At 41.5% G+C, this 17,990-nt stretch overlaps 1 protein-coding gene across 6 annotated transcripts in view; it reads right to left on the bottom strand.

The window, feature by feature from the left end:
* The window catches only part of PALLD (palladin, cytoskeletal associated protein), a 433,486-nt gene that overhangs the window by 306,024 nt on the left and 109,472 nt on the right, over window positions 1–17,990 (bottom strand). Inside the window, exon 1 of one of the 6 annotated variants that reach the window (XM_079142947.1) lies at window positions 6,103–6,339. The exons of the other annotated variants lie outside the window; for them this stretch is intronic. The gene's annotated coding sequence lies outside the window, so the exon portion shown is untranslated. Of the gene's footprint in view, window positions 1–6,102; window positions 6,340–17,990 lie in introns of those variants that run through there. 6 annotated transcript variants of the gene reach the window in all.

Here is a 17,990-nt window from a genome sequence, read left to right as displayed (position 1 = left end):
CCCGCATGGTTGTTCACGGTTGTGAATATTCCTGTTTTGTGATGAGTGGGCCATATTTAACATGCTAAAGTTTTCCTCTTAATGAAGGGAGACTAGTGGATGTGCTGGGGAGGGGAGAGGGCATTTGATCTCCGAAAGGGATGGCATGACACCATGTATGATGGGCTAAAGTCATGGGATGGGCCAACTGGGGAGAGCCACAAGGTCCTTATGGGGAATTATCTGGCTCTGAGAGAAAGGCAGGAAAGAGAATATAGGGTGCTCTTCAAAAGGAGGATGCAGGGAGTGGAAGAGGAGCTTGAGGGACACCAGCAAGCCACCTAGCACAAGGACAAGAAAAGGAGACTGTAGAGTGTGTGCCAGGGGGAGTTGATTGCTGCAGCCTGTGTTGGTGCCGGCCTCAGAATTCATATGCTGAAATTCGAATCCCCAGGGCAAAAGTGTGAGGAGATAGAGTCTTTTCAGAGGTGTCTGGGTAATGAGGGTGGAGTCCTCACGAAAGGGATCAGTGCCTTCATAAAACAATAGACTAGGGCAGCTTATTAGCCCTTCCCTCACATGAGGATGCAGTCAGAAGTTACCATTCCATGAACCAGAAAGCAGACCCTCACCAAGCACCCAGTCAGCCTGAACCTTAATCTTGGACCTCCCAGAAAGTCCTGAACTGTGAACTATAAACTTCCATTGTTTCCAAGCCACCCGTTAGCTCTAACAGACCAAGACACTAAGATGATGGGATCGGGCAAATCCCCAGGACCTGGTCTAGACTCAAAACAGCTAAGGAGAATACTCAAGGGACAACCACCTGAGGCCAAGAGCAGGGGGTGTTATATTTGTGGGAAAAGTCCTAATTCTTAAGAGTCCTCCAGGTCTGAAATCATGTAGTCTTTGGAACAAGAGACTTGGTTTCCATTTTGCCTCTGCTATTAATCAAGTGATCTTGGACAAGATGCTTTTCCTTGTTAGAACAGTTTCTAGACAAGAAAATGGGGATAATATATCTTAAAATAGTTTGTGAGAATTAAAGGTGATTATATGCCTAACACATAGTGTACATGGAAAAACTACTGTAATTCTTGTTTTGGCTTGGGAATAGAATTGGGGCAGAATAAAGAGAGACATAGTGACTTCATGTGACGTAGGAAGGGCCTGAAACAAGACTATGGCTAATAATGATGTCAACTAACATTTACATAGCAAGTTGATCTGGGTTCCTCCGTTAGATTCAGGAATATTTAAATTCAAGTATTGGTAGCCCATTTCCAGATGAGCAATTGAGGCTTCAGAGTAAATAATACCTTGTCTAAGCTCAATTAGTAAATCAGAGATGTAATAGTTACTCCACTTTTCTCTAACATCTATTTCATGGTGGTGAAATGGGTGGAACACGCAAGACTGATTCATATTTTAAAATTATTACTATGAGCAAGGTGAGGCTAAACTTACAACTTAGTTTGACTGCTGGTACTTTCCTAGAAAGGAAGCTAGACCCTAACTGGTTGTCCAGCCTACTGAGAACAGTGCTGGAACAGAACGGAAAGCTGGAGTGAGGTGCTCAGGCTCAGAGGCACCATCTTTAGGGTGAAGTCCCTCCCCTTATTCCCAGGGTGCCACCAATCCTTCCAACATAAGTAAAGAAAGAGCTAGATTAGCATGGTTTTCTGCTCGTGGCAACTGTTGAAGGAAGAGGATTCTGGCGTCTCTTTAAGTAGAAACATTACCATTGATTTTAGTCATCACCCTCTCCAGGAGCCCTCAATAAATAAGATCATTACTGAATCCCTTAGCTTTTTTTTGTCAAAGGAGAGCAAACATCTTTGTGTCTCCTCATGACTCCTTTCCAGCCCGTGAAGCATGCTGGTGACTCTGCTCTCCTACTTTAGATTTTGATAGCAAGACTGAACATTCACTTCTGGTGAGGCCCAGACCTATCGCAGACATCGACACCCTGCCGTCTCTTTTCTTTCTCACCCCAAAGTACACTCAGACACTCTCTGGGGCCAGGTTCTGGGATTGTCAGAAAAGGGCTTACATTTTCTTTTCAAAATAGTTTAGATAGAGTCCTGCTGGAAACAAGGAATATGACTAAGTGATTTCTTAAAGTCTCTTCCAGCCGGTGATTCATCAGACCCAGAATCTGAAGTTGGAATGGACTATAGTATTCTGGGCCAAATGTCTCATTTTTGCAAATGAGGAGAGTGAAGTCCATAGGGGTTAAGAGTTGTGGGGGCTGCTTGCTACAGTGGAAAGAGTATGGGATTTGAAGTTAGAAGTTCCGAGTTTGAAGCCAAAGTAATGCTCACATGCTGTGTGACCTTGAACAAGTCATTAACCTCTCCTTTAAGCTGTTGGATACACATGGACTCAAACTGTGGGAATCCAGACTGGTTCAGATGAGTTATTGACCAGCAATTACAAAGTCTTGTTGGGGTTATATGAAGCAGCCTTCCATTACTTCACAATTATGGCTCCCAGACACCAGATTGATAGCTGAAAACCAGTTTCATAACACCAAATTGGAAGCTGGAGTTGGCTATTTGATAGCTTTTCATGGATTACTAGACTATGGCCCATACCTTGAGGACTGAAATAGGATGAAGTGATCCACAGAGTGAAGCAATAATAGATACTTTAAGCTCATGCTGGATGGACATTTGGGAACTTGTTCAGTGGTAATAGGTGGTTTACTGTGCCAATTTTGGTAGTCCACATGGGAGAGGCAGGAGATGGTAGTTTAGTTTCACAAATGAAGTGTGGGCCCAAGGGTTGTGTGTTCCCATGGACCACTAATGAGAAGTGGCCATGGAACTCTGAGCCCGATCATCATTTGTGCATTGGAAAAGACCTGGCCCCTTTATTAATTACTGGGTATACCGAGCCCTCAGGGGTTGGCCCAAATCGTCTCTCCTCCTTATCAAGTGACGTGCGATTGCCAGTCCTGATATTCTGTTGCCCTCTGGCTCAGTGTAATGAGACTGGCACTTGCTTCTTTCATAACTGATGGCTTCCCAAGTTTAATATGAGATACCTTTCTTTTAGTTATTGAAGAAAAGTTGGGTCTCTCCTCCAGCAATGACCTTTGGCCCTTGGAAAGCACAATGAAGAGATTCCCTTGTTTTCCTGTTTGCTTTAGCATAAAAAGTTTTTCAAACTTTCAGAAGTAATGGTGAGGTCAAGTTAGTAATAAGTACAGCTTTTTGCTCTAAGCAATAAAAAAAGAAAAAAAGGGAAAAAACACTGTGAGCCAGTGCAGCCAACGATTTCCATCTTAAAAAAAAAAGTTCAAGTTGGAGCCATGTGGTCTCAATAAAGTAGTAAAATATATTTTCTTTACCCTACACTTCATGTGCCCATAACCTTCCTTTTAAATCATCTCTAACCAGCCCCAAATCACTCTGACCGCAAATCATTTGGTGGCTTTGGTCTCCAGGCAATGGAATGTGCTGCAGTAGACGGGGAGTCGCTACCAAGTGTGCTCCGAGGGAGCTTCCACTCCCCTTGCTCAGGCGCGCAGACCCCAGCAAAGCCTGGAAAAGGTTCCGCGCTGAGATAGCACATGACATCATAGCTCAATCATTCAGGAAAAAACTGCAAGGACTGCAGAATAGCACAACATGCCACAAACCACAGTGGGCAGATAAAGCCCAAGAACGGCTTTTCTTACGAAAACATTCACAAATACCACAGGCAGCTGGCAGAGACACGTTTAATTACATTTACAGAAACCCATTGTATCCATCAGCCCCACCATCTTTGGAGCTGACCAACAAATGGGAAGGTCACTGAAGTCGTCTTGGAAATGGGAAAGCCAGGAAAGCCCGGCATTGATGTCAGTGCATTTCATAACGTGCATTATGATTAGATTTGACCCAGCTGTAAAATCATTTGATAGGCTTAGAAAGGATTTTCCAAGTGAACTAGACCCCAATGGTAACCTATCTTTAAATTTATGGCTGGAGAGTAAGTTCAGCCCAAGGTGGGAGAAATCAATTATTCAATTCATAATTAATTTAAGAGACACGGAGCTTGTCCTGGGCACACACAAAGCTCTTGCAATTGCCATCTGCCATCACATCAGAGCACTCAGTCTTGTGTTTTGCAAGTACCACTGGACCCTTTGTTTATTTATTTTTTTTTAAGGACTCTTCAAAGAGTTAAGTACACAGACTTTGAAGGGATGGTAAATGTATTGAGTGTGCCTTGAGGCACCTCAGAGAAACAGTGTTCAACAGGCATTGGCAGAGTATGATTAAAGCTGGAGGGGGGAAAAAAAACAGTGCAAATAAAAGTGCTACTTTAAAGAGTACCTAAGCATCATCTTACGGTAATTGCTAAAGTGGGAGTTTTAAAAGAGAAGAACCTTGTATGAGACAAGGCTATGCCTCAGTGTCTCGTGTGCTTTCTAATTTTAGCCCCACAGGGCAATCATTGCTGCTAATTCTAGTCTGTGATTTCACCTAAGGGAGATTGTCAATAGAAAAAGAGAGAGAGAGAAGACTCAGCAAACCTACACAACAAACAAATAAACAAATAGAAACACTGTGATGATCAAAGTAGGTCTCTTCCCTCAAGGGACAATGAAAAATTATATAGTTGATGTAGATGCCAATGTCTAGTAGCTATAATCTTTTCAGAAATGTTATTTTATAGCCTGGTAACGTATCTGGCAACAATCTTTTTCATCAGATACCTAAGTGTAACTTTCCATTTCAGTTGGGGGTGGGGAAAGCTCAAAGGCATGTTCACATCTTCAAGAAACTTCTAAAACAACAGCCAGGAGAAAAATGCGAGACTCTTGGGTTACTGAAAATAACCTGTTTGCCATTATGTAGGCAATTATAAGCTAGGACTTGCTTTTCAAAATTGCTGGGTTCAGCAGAGATTTCCCATGGATTTATCAGTAACAGAAATAAACAAGCATTCCACTGAGCTGCACTTGGAAGTGTGAGAGGGGCTTTTGAAAGTCTTTTTCATCATGTGGGCAGGAATTCAACTTAACCTGCTAGGATGTTGAGCTACATCCCAGAGTCCTGAGGCTTTTCTTAATCATCTGAAAGTTGAAAGCAAGCTGGTCCTTGGAGGACAGCTCCCTTCTGGGTGGGTCTCCCCACTGCCCTTGCTACACAGCACATCAGCTCTCTCCTTCAAAAGTAGTCTGCTTGCTAGGGGTGGGGGGAGAGGTGCCTTCAGAAACCTTGGGGTGCCCAGGTGGCAGGGTCTTTATGCTTGTAAAAGTAGGAGATGGGAGAAATCACTCTGAAAGTCATGCTGGTTCCTCCTGGATTAGATCATTTCAAGAGTTCACCAAAATTGCATATTTACAAAACAGTGACAAGCAATGTTTTCCACAAAAACTTAGGAGGGAATGTCAGTTTTTCAGCTTAGTCTTTCCATGGTAGACAAGCTATCAGGAATGCATTCTTCCCTATTGTATTCTGCCTGCCACTTGTTCCGAGAACCACAGCCAACTGAATGCTAACTAACGACAGAGGGACCCCTTCCAAAGCGCTTGGAGGAGAAAAAGCGGAGAAAGTAGCATTTGATTTTCTTAGACAAAGGACTGCAATCGAGTGAGATCCAGGAAAACAACTTTCGGCCAACTGAAGAGCAACAGGTGTGAAAACGCCCAGATTTTTCAAGGGGAAACAAATGAGCAAAATTTTCCCGTGATAAAGTTTTTCCAGCTAGAGTTCATTCAACAACTAAGTAGCTCTTGGGCTGTCAGAAATTGATTGCTTTGTGAAAGTTTCCTTCAATTTCAACCAGGGATGGAGAGATTTCAAAGAAATGTGCAAGAGTACAAACACACTCGGCGCAAACTGCTCCAGGCACATAAACGCAAGAAAGACAAGTTTCTATGGAAGCATCATTTTTAATGGAAAAAAAAGGGAAGAAGTTGAACTTTACACCGTTCCCCTCCCCCACCCCAAATCTAACAACAGGAAAGTCCCGCGGTGCAGGACCCCGCAAGGGGCTTCAGAAGAAGCTATTATAACCCACCCCGAGGCAGATCCCCGCCACCGGAGTACCTGCAAGCCGCAGTCGGAAACGCTCAGGTCATTATTTCCTGCACCTCTGCATACATTTAATGCGGACACTTACCAGCTGGGCAGAAAATACGCTCTGCCCTCAAAGAAGCTCCTCTTGGGGGTCTTTCAGATCTCGGTTATTCTCAGCGTGCAACCCGAAGGTTCTGAATCCACTGGAGTTTGCAGAATAGAGAAAATGAACCGGCAGCCGAGTTGCCAAAAGCCCGGCCCCTGGCAGGCTGCGCTGAGGGCGTCCGTCCCCGCGTCCCGCCGACTGCAGCCGCGCGAGTGCGCCGCGTCTCGCCGAGGGGCGCGTGTGCGCGGTGTGTGCGAGAGCGCGGCTGCCGGGGAGGGGAGAGGGCGAGGGTGTGTCCTGGGGAGGAATGCTGCTAATGTCCAGAAATAACTCTCCTCCTTCTGGGTCCTTATCACTCCGAGGAAGGCTTTGGCTTTGCCCGGAGGCGCGGGGATTGCAATCACCCAGGGGAGGGTAACATGCAAGTCCCATTCACAAACCAGCCACCCGCGCCGCGGCAGCAGTGGTTTGAAGCGTGTCCTAAAGAGCTCTGTTCCGTTAGCAAATGTTGCCTGGCTTCAGACACCTTGCGGGGGAGGGAGAGGAAGCCAGGTGGTAGCTTAGGGAGTTGAAGGGAACGCCTTCCACTTTGGTCTTCCTTCTATGCCCTTCCACGCAAGGGCTTCTTTCTGTTATACTTTCCAGCCGTATTACCTCTTTTAAGTTAAATTGCTCCTCTGATGCTGCCTTACTGCAAAGCTATGAATTAATTACGTTACCCATGAAGCCCCTAGGAAAGGGAATGCCAAGAATAAATCTGGTCTTTGTTTCTTTCTTATGTTGAACAAGCCTGCCATTAATCAAGTCTTTCCTCCAACATTTAGGGAATAGACCCAAGGTTGCGACTCATTGAGGGATGAACATATGCACGTCTGGTTGTCCTGCAGTCTTTTCTCTGCAGCATTATGTCATAGTGACTCAGATACCACACGGACAGATATTAAGGAGAAACAAAAGGAGAAACAAAACCAGCCATTTAATAAAAACCTTCCTACTTGCCAACTATAACCCACTGGCAGACAGGGCTTCATTTTTGTGCTTTTAAAAAGATTACTTCACTACTTCCAGTTTTTCCCATCTTCCAGTCTCAGAATTGCTTGTCATTAGCCAGTCTGAGAAACAGAAACCCAGGATTGTATTTGGAAATTTAAAGAAGAAACTCACAAGGGACCCATGAAGCTATTAATTCTAATGTATCGTAGAAAATGTCAAAGCCATAACAAATTCTTGAAGTCAGTTAGGAACAGTATCAGAAAGTGTGTTCCAGAAATAGAATGATCTTGAGAGGTCAGAAATAGAGATAGTGCAAGAAATATTTCTTTTTAACTTAACAATAGAATGTTAAAAGAATTGAGTGTGTATCTTTAGTTCATATTTATTATCCCAAGGAAGTGATGGGTCATAAAATATTGAATTTTTTTCTTCCTTATTAAATTTTCCCCTTCCTTTGGGAATCAATGTAAAGTTAATAAGACTGGAGATTGCTATTCAAACTGAAAATATCCTGGGTTTGGCAAGTTCCGTTCCTTCTTGGATGCCCCCCCACCCCACCCCATACCCTTCATTTATACAGTTTTACTAGGATTATTGAATAACAGTTAAATACTGCAGTTCATCCAAAAGACATCACAGGGTGGTCTTGTTGGGTGGGTTCCACTAAAATATTTCATTTTCTAGCCACTGTTCTCATCTCCAGGACTGGTGGTGAGAACAATCTTTCCTCTGTGAATTAGAAAAGACATTTTATTGGTTAAAGTGCTCAGGCAAAAGCAGAAGGAAATATTAGAAGGGTTTCAGCATATGAATACCAGGAGCCCAGAAATTCAAATAGCCTCTTCAATGACTCTTGGTAAATCTGTGAATATTTCAGATGTCCAAAATGCAGGCTAAGCATCCAACACTTCTACAGGTCTTAGTCAAAGATGACCATTTCTGTGGTCTTGTTTGCTTGTGTGGCTGAGACTGAAAGGGAAGGTGAAGTCTCTGCTATCTGTTCACGTCCTGTGTGGAAGGAGGCTACCCCTTGGGCTGCAGCTATAAGTAGTGCCCAGTGTTCTTGGAAGCCCTGCCTTTGGTTTCTGCAATCTGTCCATTTGCTTGTGCTTCAAGTGAGAACCATCCCATTGCTGAATGTTCTGAAGAATTTCTTGGGTCAGGAGACTACCAGGGAACAGGTGGGGATCTTGTAGACAAAGAATATTCCTTGACTCCTACTGAGAACTACTAAATTAAAATCTTCCTCTGCCTGGAAGCCATGCCACTGATTTTATTTTTAGTAAATTAATGTTTTGAATAATATGCTCATGTAATTTAAATAAAAGTACATGCACTACAACTGTTGCCCATGTGCTCAGACCATACAACCCCCTATAGGTTACCATTGATTTTAGTATTTTTCTGCAGAAAACTAAAGCTTTCTTTATGTGCACAAAAGCACCCGTCTTTTGTGGGACGGGTACCGGGGATTGAACTCCTGGGCACTCGATCACTGAGCCACATCCCCAGCCCTATTTTGTATTTTATCGAGAGACAGGGTCTCACTCAGTTGTTTAGTGCCTTGCTGTTGCTGAGGCTGGCTTTGAACTCGAGGTACTCCTGTCTCAGTCTCCCTTTGTAATCTGCTGGGATTATAGGCCTCTGCCACCATGCTCAGCACAAAACCAGATTCTTACTCTTTTTTTGTTTACTACTTTTTTTAAAAAAATTAGTTGTAGATGGACACAATACCTTTATTTTATTTATTTATGTGGTGCTGAGGATCGATCCCAGTGCCTCATGCATGCAAAGCAAGCTCTCACTGAGCCACACTCCAGTCCCTCTTTACTACCTTTTAAACATTTTTTTGGCGCATTATAATTATATATGTTAATGGGAATCATTGTTACATATTTATACATGCTTTTTATTTTTCAAAAATACTATATGCAAAACAATCACCGACCTTTATCCTGGGTCCCTTCGCTTAAATATACTTTAGGTTCCTTGCCAAATCCTATGTTTAATTTTTCAGTTATTTGGAAACAAACACTGATTCAGCACCTACCCTATGCCAAGTACTGTTGTATATGCTACTGACACAGAAGTGAACAAATTGAAAAAGTTGCTGCCCATGGCATTTATATCTTAGGGAAGGGACACACAAAGCAGACTTTACACATAATAAATAAGTAAATTACACATTGTGTTAGAACATAATGGGAGCAATTGAAAAAATAAAGCAAGATAATGAGGGTTGGGAATGGGGATGTTTATAATTTAAGATGGAATGATCAGGGGTGGTTTTATTGAGAAAGTGGCATGTAAGCAAAACTTGGTCAGATAGTGATCTTTGGGATTATTTGGAGAGTGTGGTGATCCAGGCAGAGGGAAAAGTGAGGAGACCCTGAAGTGACAGTAAGTGAAGAGCAGCAGAGCCCAGTGTGCTGGAGCAGAGGAAGCGCAGTAAAATGTCACATGAGGTCAGAGAGGCAACAGGGGAGTCAGGTCATGTAGGAGCTTGTAAACAAGTACAAGATTTTGGCTTTTACTCTTAGAGCAATGGGCAGCCATTGGAGGGTCTGGAGAAACGGAGAGACATGATGTAACTTCCATATATCTCAGTACGTAGACAATATGCTCATGTTTAATGTTGCATAGCATTTCCTTGGATAAACTCTCTACAATTTATTTAATCAGGATCCCACTGATAGACATTTGAATTGTTTCCAAACTTTCACTGCTAAACCATGTTACAGACTTCCACATACGACATTTTACACTGGAGCAAGTCTATCTGTGGTATTAATTTCCACAAGTGGGATTGCTGGATTTTGCATTTCTGATTTTGATAGATAGAGCCAAACTGCCCTTCAAAGGGCGGAACCAATTTACACTCCCACTAGCAATAGTTAATAGTGCTTGTTTCCATACACCCTTGCCAACAGAGTGTGCAATCAAACTTCTGGGCGTTTGCCAATCTGATAGGTGAGAAGTGATGTCTTAAGGTAGTTTTGACTTGTATTTCTCTGATTTTGTGTGAGACCGAGCCACTTTTTCATACATTTAAAAGCCAGTTTTGCTTACTTTGTGATTACCTATTTGAACACATTCTCCTATTCTTTTAGTGCTTGATTTTTTTATAGATTTCTTGAAATTCTATGTATATTAAGGAGATTATGGCTTTGTGTAATGAATTCCAGATTTTCACATTTTGTCATTGTCTTTTGTTTTGAGTGATGGTATCTTGTGACATGCAATTTTTTTCTAATTTTTATGCAGTTGGAGTTATCAATTTTTATATTGAGTCATTGAAACACATTTCCTGTTCCACATATCCTTATGATTTTTGACATTTACTATTTGGTCCATTTGTATGGATCCATTTGTAAGACTTCATTTATAAACTATCAAAGTATAGATCCTGCTTTATTTTATCTCAATTAATGATATAATTTCTCACCACCACTTTTTAAAGAAAATAAAAATTTTTAATTGTGTTAAAAATTTTTAATTGTGGTAAACATATAACAAAATTTACCATCTAAATAATTTTTTACTGTATGGTTTATCTATCCAGTAATATATCTATTCATGTGGTAGTGCAATAGATTTCCAGAACTATGTTTATTTTGTAAAACTAAAACTCCAAACCCTCTGGATACCAACTTCTTACCTGCCCACACTCAGTCCTTCGTAACCAATATTCTACTCTCCATTTCAATGAATTTAGCTACTTTACACAAAATATAGAAGTGAAATTATGCAGTATTTGTCTTTTTCTGATTTGATTACTTCACTTAGCATAATGATCTCAAGTTCATATGTGTTGTTATGTGACTGGACTTATTTCATTTTCGTGACTGAGTAATATTCAATTGTATGTATGCATCATACTTTTTTTTATTTATGCATCTGTCATTAGACATTTAGGTTGCTTTCACCTCTTGGCCACTGTGAATGGTGCTGCTCTGAACATGGTTGGGCAAATATCTCATTAAAACCCTGCTTTCAGTTCTTTTGGATATGTACTAGAAGTGGATTGCTGCATCATATTTTATTTTTAATTTTCTGAGGACCCTCCAAACTGGTTTTCACAGAGGCTGTATCTTTTTATGCTCCTCCCAGTGATGCACATGGGTTCCAGTTCTCCACATCTTTGCCAACACTTGCTATTGTCTGTGTTTTTGATAGTCGCTTTCCTAAAGGGTGGGAAGTAACATCTCACTGTGGAATTGAGTTTTATTCCTTAATGATTAATGATGTTGAGTACCTTTTTCATTTGCTTATTGTACATTTATTTGAATGTCATCATTGGAAAAATGTCTATTCAAGTTCTTTGTCCATTTTTCATTTGAATTGTTGTTTTGTTGATGAATTGTAGATATTCTTTATTTATGGTGGTTACTAACTGCTTAGCAGGTATATGATTTGCAAATATTTTTTACTGTTCCATTGGTTGGCTTTTCACTCTGCATATTGTGCTCTTCCATGCACAGAGATTGAGAAGTCTGATTTATGCTACCTTTTGTGACTGTGCCTCATTACCTTTTTTTTTTTTTTTTTGTATCAGGGATTGAACTCAGGGGTTCTTGACCACTGAACAACATCCCCAGCCTCTCCCTGCCCACCTTTTTAATTTTTAAATTTTGAGACAGGATCTTGCTAAGTTGCTCAGGGCCTTGCTAAGTTGCTGAGGCTTTGAGCTTGCAATCCTCCAGCCTCGGTCTCCTGAGCCACTGGGATTACAGGTGTGCCACTGTACCCAGTTCATTATTTCTTTATGAAAGTGACCTCCTATCTCCTCTTTTCAGATGCCATTTTTATTATAGATCAATTTCTATATGTCTATTCAGTTTTCTTGGTTGATTTCTTAGGTGCCACTACCACACAGTTTGAATTACTGCAACTTTTAATAATTCACGGGACTATCTCTTTAAATGTAATATCCCATTTTCTTTTCTCTCAGAGTTTCCTGGTTTGTTTATTTTTCTACATGAATTTTGAGTAAATAAACAGCAATAACAATAGGAACCCTCATTATTATTTTTAATTTTGGAATTAAGTTTATCTAAATAGGAGAGCAATCAACTTCTTTATGTTGTTGAGTCTCCCTGGCCAAGAAGATCTTTTCATCTGTTCAAATCTCACCTTGTATTTGTCAGGAATGTCTCACAGTTTTCTTCTCATGCGTCTTGCACATTTGCTATTAAGTTTATTCCTAGGGTATCTAACTAGATGTAAGTAACTAATTAGCTGCATTCATTTTGCCCCATTCTTTCTTGTCAAATTCTCTTATTGCTTATGGGTATTTCTCAATGCTCCTGTATTTCTAACTATATAATAATATAATTTAAGTGATTTTAATGGAAATGCCTCTAGAGTTTCCCCATTGAGCTTGAATTGAGAATGACGTTTTATCATGCTAAGGAAGGAAATATTACTTTACTCTTATTTTAGTGAGTGTTTTTCGTGGTCAAATATGATTGTTGGCTTTTGTTCAGGTGCTTTTTTGGGGGCATCTTAGAAATGATCTTATAAGCTTTCCCCTTACATCTATTAATTGGATGGAATACAATACATTTCTTAGTACAGAGTCCATTCTTGCATTCCTGTAATAAAATTCAGTTGGTCATGGTGATTACTTTTAATGTACTAGAGGATGATGTTTGGTAGTAGTTTTTATATTGATATTCATAATTGAAATTCTGACAATTTTGACAAAGAATATAGTTTCTACCTTTTGAAAATTTTTGACTTTTCCTATGGGGCAATTTTCATGAGTGTTTCCCAGTCACTTGAAAAATAAAATGGCATTGTCTGTACTGTCAGAGTTGACTAACATGTATTGTGCAATTGTATTATTTAGCTCTTTTTTGAAACCTCAGCTATTTTGACTGGATTCATCATGGGCTGGGAGAATTTGAACTTCTATATACTTTTATCTTCGGTAACATGGGCTTTATAAGGGAGCTGCTGTGTTATGGATGAAAATGAGTTCATGATCATTCCACTTTCAGTTGGAGTGTCTCCACTTAGTTTTACAGAGTGCCTCATGTTTATTTGTTGACCGAAATCCCACCCCATCTGATGGTAAGGCCATAACCTTACTTTATTCTAAGTTCCTTTTCTCTTTGTCTTTTCTTGTTCTTTTACACGGGTGCTTTCTGAGTCACTTTGACTTACGTGCATCTCTGGTGTGCAGGATTTCATTCTGCCCCACCGTTCTTGGCCTCCATCCTTGCTCACCCAGTTCCAGCACCTGCTATTGCAACACAATGGATATAGCTTTCTGCAGTTGCTCTTTGGTGTAAGCCCCTTTGCTTCAGGAGAAGGTACTTTCTGGGTGCTTTGTGAAATTGCCATCACCCAATTTGCTTATATGAACACTTAAATGTTATCTTGGGAATAAAATGTTTGTGTATGTAACTTAGACTTCTAGTCACAGTATTTTTTTCAAGAGTCCCTGTTATTTCTGTAATAGAATAACTTAGAGAACTTCTTCCAGATTCAGCTTTCGAATGATTACTTTGGTAGTGATATAAATAATTCCTTACTTGGGCAGCTGGCACTTATCTTGCTTGGTCCTTCCGATACTACTGAGTGTTTGAAAGAGCAGGTATTCCCACTAGATAGATGGGCGAGACTGAGGTAGGAGTTCTCAAGAGTGTACTTCCTCATCATTTCTAACACGATTAGGCACATAATTTAGCCTTCAGGTACAATGCAGAAGGGCCTTGATGGTGGCAGGGAGAGATGTGTTTTCTAGGGCGAAAAGACAGAGTATCAAATTAATAACCATTTATACTGGTCTCAGCTCTCTTCTGAAAACACAGTGCTGTTGGAACTGGTGGGTTTACTCATGGTCATGGAATCTGTTTCTCTGGAGAAACTTGAAAAATAAAAGAGATCCTCATCTTTTGGGGACAGTTTGAGTGTGGTCCTGCCCCAGGACATGGGTGACTGGTCAACCTCCGGGTCCCCTCCCCCTGGAATGCTCAAAAGATCATTTCAGGGGGTCTGCACGATTCCTTTTCAAACTTAGGCCACCGGAAGTATGATCTGTCAAGAGATTGTTATCAATGATATTCAGATTGAAAGCATAAAGTGGTTATGTAACAAGATGCTACCTAATGGGAGAAATTGAAGTATAGACTCGATTAGAGCATAATAATACTACTCCTCTTTTGGGCTTAGAAATGGAGATTATGATCAACTTCCAATTGCCTCAGGTTAAAGTAAACATAAAAGTTCCCTCATGCCCCCCTCCCCTTTTCTAGGCTGAAAGAAAAAAGGGAGAAATACATGAAAATCTTTTGCATGGAGACCCTTCAGGATAATGTTTTCTTCTAACTCAGAATTCCTAGGTTGTCCTGCAATTTGACAGCTGAACCATGCCAGTCAGTAAGAAAGACATGGTTTGAGCAAAACTGGAATTCTGAACATTCTTTGAGGCATCATAAAAATCCCCAAGTGATGGACAAATGCTTATGTTGTGGTCATGCAACGAAAAGCCCCCTTGTGATTTGGGATTGAGTTTGTTCATTTTATATTTATAGTTTCTGCACTGAAGGAATGTAGAATTTGGCACAGAGAAGAGAATGGGGAAAGTAAGGAAGAAATGAAGACCAGGTTTGTGTGTGTGTGTGTGTGTGTGTGTGTGTGTGTGTGTGTGTCAGTGTGTGTGTTTCAACCCGGAGTCTATGGATAGGGAGAGAGGGGGTTTGGGGGTAGTTTTGTTCACTTGTTTTGAAAAAGTGTCTTCTTCAGGTCTCTTGTGTGGGAGAGTGGTGACTGGAAGAATTCTTTACTCTCCTTGTTAGCAGCACCATCTGTTTACAATGAAAGCTTGGCTTCCACTTTTTGGCACAAATAAAAACCCTAGGGTGCCCATATAAGTCAAACAGATGAGGCATGTATTCCCAGACCTAAAGAATAACCCTCCTCTGCCTGCACAGGGCTTTCATGGTAGATTTACACAGCAACTTAGCCCCACATAAATTTAGTAGGAAGCTTCTGAGAAGCAAAGGTGGGTCATAGGTCACTGGAATTCACAGCCTGGTCAGGTCATCTGCCATCTAATGATGTGATGGACCCCTTGGGTCACGCTTGCCAAGAAAGGTTAGAAAATGGCAGAAAAGCCATATAGTAAAAATTCCTTTCACCACTTGTCATGGGATTCTTAAACATTTGGGAGAGGGATTTACACACCCAAACAAGGGAATATGGAAATATGGTCTTTGCAAAATTGCTAAAATTGGACCTACATTCCAGATAGACAGACATGTTCCCATAAACAGCAAAACATACGGTAAACAAAGAAGAGAAAAACTTTCTGGTACCAACAATCAAGACTGGGGTGGGCAGGATACAGGAAGTGGAAGGAGGAGGGGCTGAAAAGAAGAGCCACACATCTTTCTTCCTCACTTTGCTTTGTGCTGTATACTTTTGGCTGGAAATGCCCATTTCCCCACCTGGAAGCTGGGGATTTTTACCCCCTCCCCAGAAATAAACTCCAGATAAAGATTTGTAAGACAATGACAACCATGAATAGAGGCACATCTTGAACAATTTTAGTAGTGACAAGAGAAGTTTCCCATGGTGTTATGTGTGTGCCATTGTTCATTGCTTATGGACCCTGTTCCCTGCTAGGCTCTCGGGTGTAAGGTCTACACTGAGCATTCAGAGGTGACCAATGGCTCCAGGACAGAAAAAACAAACGAAAGTCATATGCATTTGAAACCGTTGAAGAAGAATGAAGGGTGCATGTGCTACTCTGAAACTGGGGTTCTTAAGCTGTGTTCGTCAAAATCAAATTGGTCTCCAGCAATGCAAATTCCTGGTAACACGCTTGGATTCAGAGGGCCATGGCAGGGCTGAGAGACCTGAATCTTTAACAAGCATCCTAGGCAAAGTGGTGGAAATGAACCTCAAAGCCCACTTTGAGAATCACTAGTCTCAATCATTAGGTATCCCAAATTTAGTCAGAAATTCAGTCAGGGGCTACAGCCTGTCTGAATTTTCCCTTGACAAGCGTGCTGCTATCTCTCCCTGAGCTGGGAGAAAGTCAGGGTGTATGATATGCACTTGTGCCTAGCATGGCTTCCTGGAGTCAGCCTTCACATGGTGTCCAAAGTGATCTATGACCATGGCCTAATATTATACTCTTTATTACTCTATGATATACTTTTTTCAGTAAGTGGTGGAATTTGGACATCTTTTTGGTTGGGTTCCCTTGTTTTTTGCCCACTGGAGGACAATTAATTTTTAAAGTGTCATTAGTATAAAAATGAAATAAGTATCATTAATCAGTCCTGCTAACTACATTGTTAACATGGATCCAGGGTGGCTTGCGGTTTGGATTCAGTTCATTTTGTTCTCTTCCATGTCAGCAGGCTGTATGTTGGTCTACTAGTCTTAAACATTAGTCCTAGGAGTCGGGAAAAGTGTGGATGGATTTGTGCAACTTTGTCACTACTGCTGAAAAGTGTACACTCTACTGATCCCTGGTTAGAAGAATTATGTTTTTCCATTATGGAGAATCAGGTTTCTGTTTCAGACTAACTTTGGTGACAGTTAAATCTGATACTTCAGAAAATTTGCAGGAGACCCAGAGACCTTGAGCGGGATCCAGACTCATGGATGCTGTCCTTTCAAGGACTCCATTAGGAGTAAGAATACTCAGAAGTGTCAGTTCACCTTACTTGGACTCTCAAACACGGTGCGTGTAAGATAACCCTGGCACTTGCTATAAATACAGATTCCTCCACCACCAGCTGTTAGGAGCCATAGATCTGAGGTGGTTCTACTGAAAGATCCTCCACCAGAGCGTGAGGAACCAACTCTACTGATATCAGCTCGCCCTAAGCCAACCCACACAGTTGAAGACACTCCTACAGCGTCCACAGCAGCAGTGGCGGCAGCAGCATCTTCCCGTACAGACTGGATTAGGTCATGTCCCCGTTTAAAACAACTAAGTGACTGCCTGTTGCAATTAAATTAAAAGCCAGTCATTTAAATGCCAAACAGGACATGCATGATCTGGCTACTGCTTACATCTCCGACCCCCTGTGTCTCCCTTCTAAATTCCAGCCTGCCAGGTTTCTTCCAGCTCCTGGTCCACATCAACGCCCTCTGCACCAGTTTCTAGACATCCTTCAGATCTTAGCTCTTAAGCCATCTGTCTCCTCAGTCTTCCTCCCTCCTTAGAATCCGTCTGCTCACCACCCATCAGTGATACGTGTGTCTTTATGTAACGTGTTCTCCTGCTGAAGGGTAGCCTCCGTGAGCATGTTCATGTCCACGGCTCAGTGTCTCAGACAGACCTGGCTCATAATAGATGGTCAAAAATGAAGGAGCAGTCAGGGTCTGGTTATGGCTAGGGGCAGCTGTATCCTTAAAAACTGCACATAACCTATTGTTTTAGTCAGCTATTTTACTACTGTGACTAAATGATCTAACCAGCACAATTATAGAGGAGGAAAGGTTTATTTGAGGACTCATGGTTTCTGAGGTCTTAGTCCATAGAAAGCTGGCTCCATTCCTCAGGGCTCAAGGTGAGGCTGAACATCATGGCGGGAGAGGTTGGTAGAGGGAAGCAACTTGTATCATGGTGACCAGGAAGCAGAGAGAGATTCTACTCTCCAGATACAAAATATATACCCCAAAGCCACGTCCCAATTCCCACGTCCTCCAGCCACACCCTACCACTTCAATTAATCCCATCAGGGATTAATTCACTGATTGGGTTAAGACTTTTACAACTCAATTATTTCTCCTCTGAACCTTCCTGCACTGTCTTACATGTGAGCTTCTGGGGGACACCTCACATCCAAACCGTAACACCTATTAAGCATCCAAACCTGATGGATGTTGAATTAAGAGTATGATAAAAATTCTTGTTGCCATCT

Source organism: Sciurus vulgaris, assembly GCF_902686455.1.
Source record: "Sciurus vulgaris genome assembly, chromosome: 5".
NCBI lineage: Eukaryota > Metazoa > Chordata > Mammalia > Rodentia > Sciuridae > Sciurus > Sciurus vulgaris.
Note: the sequence above shows the minus strand (reverse complement) of the source record. Positions and strands in the feature narration are given on the sequence as shown.